The following is an 8,414-nucleotide window of genomic DNA, read 5'->3' on the forward strand; positions in this document are numbered from 1 at the left end:
AGGGAGGCGGGGACGAGCTGGACTGGTTTTGGGATGTGGTAGGGGGAGGGGAGATTTTGAAGCTTGTGAAGTCCACATTGATACCATTGGGCTGCAGGGTTCCCAAGGGGAATATGAGTTGCTGTTCCTGCAACCTTTGGGTGGCATCGTTGTGGCACTGCAGGAGGCCCAGGATGGACATGTCGTCTGAGGAATGGGAGGAGGAGTTGAAATGGTTCGCGACTGGGAGGTGCAGTTGTTTATTGCGAACCGAGCGTAGGTGTTCTGCAAAGCGGTCCCCGAGCCTCCGCTTGGTTTCCCCGATGTAGAGGAGGCCACAATGGGTACAGCGGATGCAGTATACCACATTGGCAGATGTGCAGGTGAACATCTGCTTGATGTGGAAAGTCTTCTTGGGGCCTGGGATGGGGGTGAGGGAGGAGGTATGGGGGCAGGTATAGCACTTCCTGCGGTTGCAGGGAAAAGTGCCGGGTGTGGTGGGGCTGGAGGGGAGTGTGGAGCGGACAAGGGAGTCACGGAGAGAGTGGTCCCTCCGGAAAGCAGATAAGGGTGGGGAGGGAAAGATGCCTTTGGTGGTGGGGTTGGATTGCAGATGGCGGAAGTGTTGGAGGATGATGCGTTGGATCCGGAGGTTGGTGGGGTGGTACGTGAGGACGAGGGGGATTCTTTTTTGGTTGTTATTGCGGGGACGGGGTGTGAGGGATGAGTTGCGGGAAATGTGGGAGACACGGTTGAGGGCGTTCTCGACCACTGAGGGGGGGAAGTTGCGGTCCTTGAAAAACGAGGACAACTGAGATGTACGGGAGTGGAATGCCTCATCCTGGGAGCAGATGCGGCAGAGGCAAAGGAATTGGGAATAGGGGATGGCATTTTTGCAGGAAGGTGGGTGGGAGGAGGTGTATTCTAGGTAGCTGTGGGAGTCGGTGGGCTTGAAATGGATATCGGTTTCTCGGTGGTTGCCCACGATGGAGACAGAGAGGTCCAGGAAGGAGAGAGAGGTATTAGAGATGGTCCAGGTAAAGTTAAGGTTGGGGTGGAAGGTGTTGGTGAAGTGGATGAACTGTTTGAGCTCCTCGTGGGAGCACGAGGCGGCGCCGATACAGTCATCCTTCTGCGCCCTCTCCAAAGCCTCCACAACCTTCTTGGAATGTGGCGACCAGAACTGAACGCAACACTCTAAGTGTGGCCGAACCAGAGTCTTTTAAACCTGCAACAAGACATCCTGACTCTTGTACTCAATTCCCCAACCAATAAAGGCAGGCATTCCATATGCCTTCTTTACCACCCTATCTACTTGTGTGGCCACTTTCAGGAAGCTATGGACTTAAACCCCAAGATCCCTCTGTACATCAATGCTGTTCAGAGTCCTGCCGTTAACTGTATATTTTTTCTTAACATTTGATCTCCTAACGTGCAGCACCTCACACTTACATGGATTAAACTCCATTTGCCATTTCTCTGCCCATATCTACAACTGATCTATATCCTGCTGTATCCTTTGACAACATCCTAAACTATCCATAGCTCCACCAGTCTTTGTATCATCTACAACCTTACTAACCTATCCATTTACATTTTCATCCAGGTCATTTATACACATCATAAACAGTAGAGGTCCCAGTACGGATCCCTGCAAAACATCACTAGTCATGAGCCTCCAGCCAGAAAAACACCCTTCCACCATTACCCTCTGCCTTCTATGGGCAAGCCAATTCTGAATCCATGTGGCCCAAGTCACCGTGGATCCCATGCATCTTATTATTAAATAAACATCTGAATGGGGTAGAAAAGCAAGGGACATTGGTGAACTAATCATTAAAAGTAGCACTGGATGTCGAAAAAACAATTAAAACTAATAGCAAAGAATTGGCATTTATTTCTAGACTTGGAGAATTTAAAAGTTTAGCCAAATTATGTTGAATTTGCAAAGGATGCTGATCACATCTGTGCTGTGTACAGTACTCCTTCCATTGCTTACCACTGACAGACAGTAGGAGTGGGAGAGCTTCCTGGTTCATCGTGTGATGGAAGTAAAGTTTTGGCCTCCCACTTATCATTATTCATAGACCTTATGTAAAATAGTGCACATTGCCACAGCAACTCATGTCCTTGAGTGAATGGGAACACAGCTCACAGGTCTCCTTGTTATAAAAGGGACTGAGAAATAGAGATGGAAGTGCAAAAATGTTTGACAAGGTTGGTATCCAGAATTGAAAGATTGCAGTCATCAGGAAAGTCTGAACAAATTGAAACTATAGAAGTTGACCTGATTGCGGTCTTGAAAATTATGAATGGATTGGACAGTGTCTATGTGGTGAAGGTCTGATTTTGACTCTGCTTAATGGAATGGGTTTGAAGAGAACTAAAATCTCTCCCATTGATCTTGATTCTTCCAGGAGAACCTGTAACTAGGAGCAAGCCATTGAGGCAGATACCTCGGAGAGCTATTCAAAGGGAAACTAGGTGAGACATGGCAGAAAAAGGAACATAAAAATGCCCTGAGAGGATAAGATGTATGACTGGTTTCATACAAGACCAACATTCATGAAAAAAAATGTTTGTACTAAACATTGATCTTGTTTCTGAATTAAGCAGGGGAGTGAGTGTTGTGTGATCCATCCCACAGTTGAATAACACTTACTATCTATTGCTGAAAGATGATGCAGGTTGCTGAAGCTTTAAGTCTTGCTGTTGTCAGGGCACAAGCAAGAATGCCAAATTTCACACAATTGCAACCACTAGGAGAAAAGGACACTGATTGATTGGTAAGTTGACTGATTGACCAAAGTTGCAGTGGAAAAAGCAATGGGTAACTATGGGGTCCCAAAGTTTGCCGGTAATTCAGATCAGGGCACACAAGGTTTGAATGTGTTCCTTTTGTTTGAAGAGAACACATTCCTGCATATCAGTTGCTTTCAGTAAGTATCAACATTCCATGTTACGAGTTTGGCCGATTATCTTCAATTGGCCATTTAATGAACTTGTTAACCAATCAGCACTCTTTCCTCCAAATGTGTAAATAGTTATGATAGTTTGATATTTAGTATTCTCACATGAGTTCTGATGAGTGCAAGACGAAGGGCTTTATCTCTCCTCAGTTCTGATGTGGACGTGCCGGTGTTGGACATGGAGTGGACAAGGTCAGAAATCACACGACACCAGGTTATAGCCCAACAGGTCTATTTGAAAACACAAGCTTTCAAAGCCTCAGTCCTTCTTCAGATGTTAATGAGAGAGGTAGTATCAGACACAGAATTTATAAGTAAAAGATCAAAGGGCTAGACCACTGATGAGGATGTACTAGGCAATCCTAAGATGCTTCTTTAATCATTTAGACAATGCCCAAATATAATAGTTCACTTCCCGGCTCACACTCTCACCACTCCAGCCGCTCCAATCAAGTAGGCCGCTGACTCATGAGATAAGTTTTTATAAGCAAAAACCTTACCTTCCTGGCTGCTACCTGGCTCGCGCTCTCGTCACTCCCGCCGCTCGAATCATGTTAAAGCTAAACAAATAAGTGGTTAATAATGGGTGTGACTTGTAATCTAAATTAATGACGTTCTAATCGGCTGTGTATTTGAATATCAGAGAATGTGTAGCAGATAAGGTGCTGCCATTAAAAAAGTGACTGTGATCCATTTGCATTTGTACAATTTTTAACACTTGGTGGTAACCCTTGTTATTAGTAAATAGCCACAGCTGCTTTTACAGAACTGAAAGACACAACATGTTAAGTAGTTCTGTAGCATTTGGATTTGTAAATATTAAGGCTATTCAGGGTTACATAAAAGATTAAATGCATAGTGTTCTCCAGAATTCCAGGAATGAAGTTATTCATGTTAACTGGCTCCCGTATAACAGTGGAAGGAACTGCAGTTATTTATACACCAAACCTATGATTAGGTTATCTGTTTGATAAACAGCACTTTGTTGTAGGTTGCATGTTTCAAGTCAGCACTCCAATTTTACACATGACAACACTTCTCCAACTACCATTAGTGTGGTCATAAGCATAGATTTTGAAAAATACCTATAGATGAAATTAGATAAAGCTTAATGAGCTATGTTTGACTGATAGTGGTCTGGAAGTGATAGAGCAAGATGTTGGATAGACACACTACACCTGTCATAGTCTGGGAGAAGACAATAATTGATTTACCTGACAATGAGATGGAAAAAGTGGAATAATACATTAAACCTGTCAGAGAAATGGACTGATAGGGATAATAAATCATATGTGGTAGAGACCAAATGAGAGGGATAATATATTAACCTTGTCAGACATCCTGGGAGATGGGGTGGTTGCAGTTAGACTTGCTAGAACGGCAGGAATAATGGGGTAATAGACTAGATGTGTCTGAAAGATGAAGGAAGATCCTGGAATTTAAAACAGAAAGCTAGCAGGGGGCAATGTTTAAAGCACTTGATATTTTTGACCAGTTCTATAAATACAAGATGCTGTAGCTCTGGGCTCTGAATAATTGGTGAACGTTACAGAAAAAATACCCCAAAAAATAATCCAATACACATTCTCAGAAAGTCAGTCTGGCAGGGTAAATGTTTAGCTTTTAGTTTTTAGTGGTTTTTATTGTGAGTAAGTGTGTGAGATTTGAAACTCAGTCATGTCTCACTAACCTCCTGGAATTGTAGCAAGTGGTCAAAAACTCCGCAGATAAGAGTTATCCAGTGCCGGCAATTTTCTTAACTTTAATGAAACTCAGCATTCTCTATGTTTAAAGAACATATGCAAAGATGCAATTCAGCTAGAGCTGGGAGAATGAAACAAAGATCAGCAAAATGTAAATTTAGAGAATTTATCATGTTAAAAATGTGCAATCTCACTAGCAAAAGAGTAGAGGCAAAAATATTGTGTTTTATTTTGTATCGGCAATGAATGGAGCGTAACTGTTCTAATTTCACAGATCTAACATTGACCCTTCCAGGACAGATACTGTGCCATCAGCTGCAGGTTAAAGCTTCCTCTATTCTGCACAAAGTGCAACAGCTTCAAACTCAGAAGTGCGCCTCCTAATGGTTCACAGTTGAAAATTCATCAATTTTCTAAATTTACATTTTCCTCTCTAAATTTACCTTTTGCTGATCTTTGTTTCATTCTCCCAGCTCTAGCTGAATTGCACCTTTGCATTTTACACAGGCCTGGCCCATTCCCGAACCTGTGCTGTTGCAGTCACCTGAGCCATCTTCCACTTCATCTGGAGGTCTAAGATGGACTGTGTCCGCAGGGATACTATGTACAAAATTCTGGGTAAGGGTGGGTAGATTGTACCCAATGCCACCCTCATCCTGATGGCAATAGTTGCACAGCATGATGCAGCTGCACATATAGACCCTCGGTATACAACACCACGTGTCACTATGTACTGAGGTTTTACCTGTCCCTGATGTTGTGAAGGATGGCCTGGCCTTGTTGCCATGGAGAGCTCCAAGTAGAGTCAGAGAGATGTGCAGCATGGAAACAGACCCTTCAATTCAACTTGCCCGTGCCAACCAGATATCCTGAATAAATATAGTCCCATTTGCCAGCATTTGGCCCATATCTCTCTAAACCCTTCCAATCCATATGCCCATCCAGATGCCTCTTAAATCTTGTATTTGTACCAATCTCCGCCACTTCTTCTGGCCGATCGTTCCATACACGCACCACCCTCTGTGTCCCTTTTAAATCTTTCCTCTCTTACCTTAAGCCTGTGCCCTCTAGTTTTGGACTTCCCTCAGCCTGAGGAACACTCCTGGTCCATTCACCCTACCCATGCCCGATTTGATAAACCTCTATATGATCACCCCTCAGCCTCCAACACTCCAGGGAAAATAGCCCAAGCCTATTCAACCTCTCCCTGTGGCTCACACCCTCCAACCCTGGCAACATCCTTGTAAATCTTTTCTGAACTCTTTCAAGTTTCATAACATCCTTCCTATAGCAGGGAGACCAGAATTGCATGCAGTATTCCAAAAGAGGCCTAACCAATGTCCTGTACAGCTGCAACATGACCTCCCAACTCCTGTACTCAATGCGCTGACCAATAAAGACAAGCATACCAAACACCTTCTTCACTATCCTATCTACCTGCAACTTACTTTCAAGGATCTATGAACCTGCACTTTCAAGGTCTTTTTGTTCAGTGACACTCCCCAGGACCTTCCCATTAAGTGTATAAGTCCTGCCTTGATTTGCCTTTCCAAAATGCCCACCTCACATTTTATCTAAATTAAAACTCCATCTGCGACTCCTCAGCCCATTGGCCCATCTGATCAAGATCCTATCTGAGCTAACCTTCTTTGCTGTCCACTACACCTCCAATTTTGGTGTCATCTGCAAACTTACTAACCAAACCTCCTAAGTTCACATCAAGATCATTTATATAAGTGACAAAAAGCAGTGGACCCAGCACCGATCCTTGCAGCACACTTCTGGCCACAAAAGCAACCCTCCACCACCACCCTCTGTCTTCTACCTTTGAACCAGTTCTGTATCCAAATGGCTAGTTCTACCTGTATTCCATGTGATTTAACCTTGCTAATCAACATACCAGGAGGAACCTTGTTGAATGTCTTACTGAAGTCCATATAGATCACGTCCACCACTCTGCCCTCATCAATCCTCTTCATTACTTCGTCAAAAAACTCAATCAAGTTTGTGAGACATGATTTCCCACGCACAACGCCATGTTGACTATCCCTAATCAGTCCTTACCTTTCCAAATACATGTAAATCCTGTCCCTCAGGATTCCATCCAACAACTTTCCCACCACTGATGTCAGGCTTACTGGTCTATAGTTCCCTGGCTTTTCCTTACCATGTTTCTTAAATAGTGACATCACTTTAGCCAACCTCCAGTCTTCTGGCACCTCAGCTGTGGCTATTGATGATACAAATATCTTAACAAGGGCCCAGCAATCACTTCCCTAGCTTGCCACAGATTCTAGGGTACACCTGATTAGATCCCGGGGATTTATTCACCTTTATTGCCTTTTAAGATATCTAGCACCTCCTCCTATACAATATGGACATTTTTCAAGATGTCGCTGTCTATTTTCCCATGTTCTATATCTTTCATATCCATCTCCACAGTAAACACTGATGCAAAATACTCATTTGGTATTTCCCCCATCTCCTGTGGTTCCAACACATAGCCAGCCTTGCTTAAGTCTCTCTAGTTACTCTTTTGTCCTTCATGTATTTATAGAATCCCTTTGGATTCTGCTTAACTCCATTTGCTAAAGCTATCTCATGTCCCATTTTTTGCCCTCCTGATTTCTCTCTTAAGTATACTTGTAATGCCTTTATACTCTTCCAGGGATTCACTCGATCCCTGCTGTCAATACCTGACATATGCTTACTTCTTATTCTTGGCCAAAACCTTAATTTCTTTAGACATCCAGCATTCCCTACACCTACCAGCCTTGCCCTACACTGTAACAGTAACATACTGTCTCTGGATTCACATTTCCCATTTTCCAGCCATCCCTTTACCTGTGAACATCTGCTTCCTAATCAACTTTTGAAAGTTCTTGCCCAGTACCATCAAAATTGGCCTTCCTCCAATTTAGAAGTTTAACTTTTAGATCCGGTCTATCCTTTTCCACTATTATTTTAAAACAAGTAGAATTATGGTCACTGGCCCCAAAGTGCTCCCCCAGTGACCCCTCAGTCACCTGCCCTGCCTTATTTTCCAAGAGTAGGTTAGGTTTTGCCCCTTCTGCTGTAGGTACATCCACATACTGAATCAGAAAATTTTCTTGTACACACTTAACAAATTCCTTTCCATCCAAGCCCTTAGTAATATGGCAGTCCCACCCTCTGTTTGAAAAGTTAAAATCTCTACCATAACCACCCTATTATTCTTACAGAGAACTGAGATCTCCTTATAAATTTGTTTCTCAATTTTCCACTGACTATTGAGGGGTCTATTGTACAATCCCTTTAAGGTGATCATCCGTTTCTTTTTTCTCAGCTCCACCCAATAACTTCCCTAGACATATTCCCAGGAATATGCTCCCTAAACACGGCCATAATGTTTACCCTAATCAATAATGTCATTCCCCCTCCTCTCTTGCCCTTTTCAATCCTTCCTATAGCACCTATGCCCTGGAACATTAAGCTGCCAGTCCTGTCCATCCCTGAGCCATGTCTCTGTAATTGCTATGATATCCCAGTCCCATGTTCCTAACCATGCCCTGAGTACAACTGTCTTACCTGTTAGGCCTCTTGCATTGAAATAAATGTAGTTTAATTTATCAAACCTACCTCATTCTCTACTTTAGAGATAACAAGGTGTAGAGCTGGATGAACACAGCAGGCCAAACAGCATCAGAGGAGCAGGAAAGCCGACATTTCGGGTCTGGACCCTTCTTCAGAAAATCCCTTCAGCCCTGGAACTGCTCAACCACGT

The 8,414-nt window shown here is 43.4% G+C and overlaps 1 long non-coding RNA gene across 1 annotated transcript in view; it reads right to left on the minus strand.

The window, feature by feature from the left end:
• The window catches only part of LOC125485095, a 6,958-nt gene extending 3,471 nt beyond the window's left edge, over nt 1–3,487 (minus strand). Inside the window, exons 1-2 of the long non-coding RNA XR_007263856.1 lie at nt 3,449–3,487; nt 3,054–3,179 (exon numbers count right to left, since the gene is read on the minus strand). This is a non-coding gene — a long non-coding RNA (uncharacterized LOC125485095). The remainder of the gene's footprint in view (nt 1–3,053; nt 3,180–3,448) is intronic.
• Between the last annotated feature and the right edge of the window lie 4,927 nt (nt 3,488–8,414).

This window comes from Rhincodon typus, chromosome 16 (assembly GCF_021869965.1).
Source record: "Rhincodon typus isolate 14 chromosome 16, sRhiTyp1.1, whole genome shotgun sequence".
NCBI classification, from domain to species: domain Eukaryota; kingdom Metazoa; phylum Chordata; class Chondrichthyes; order Orectolobiformes; family Rhincodontidae; genus Rhincodon; species Rhincodon typus.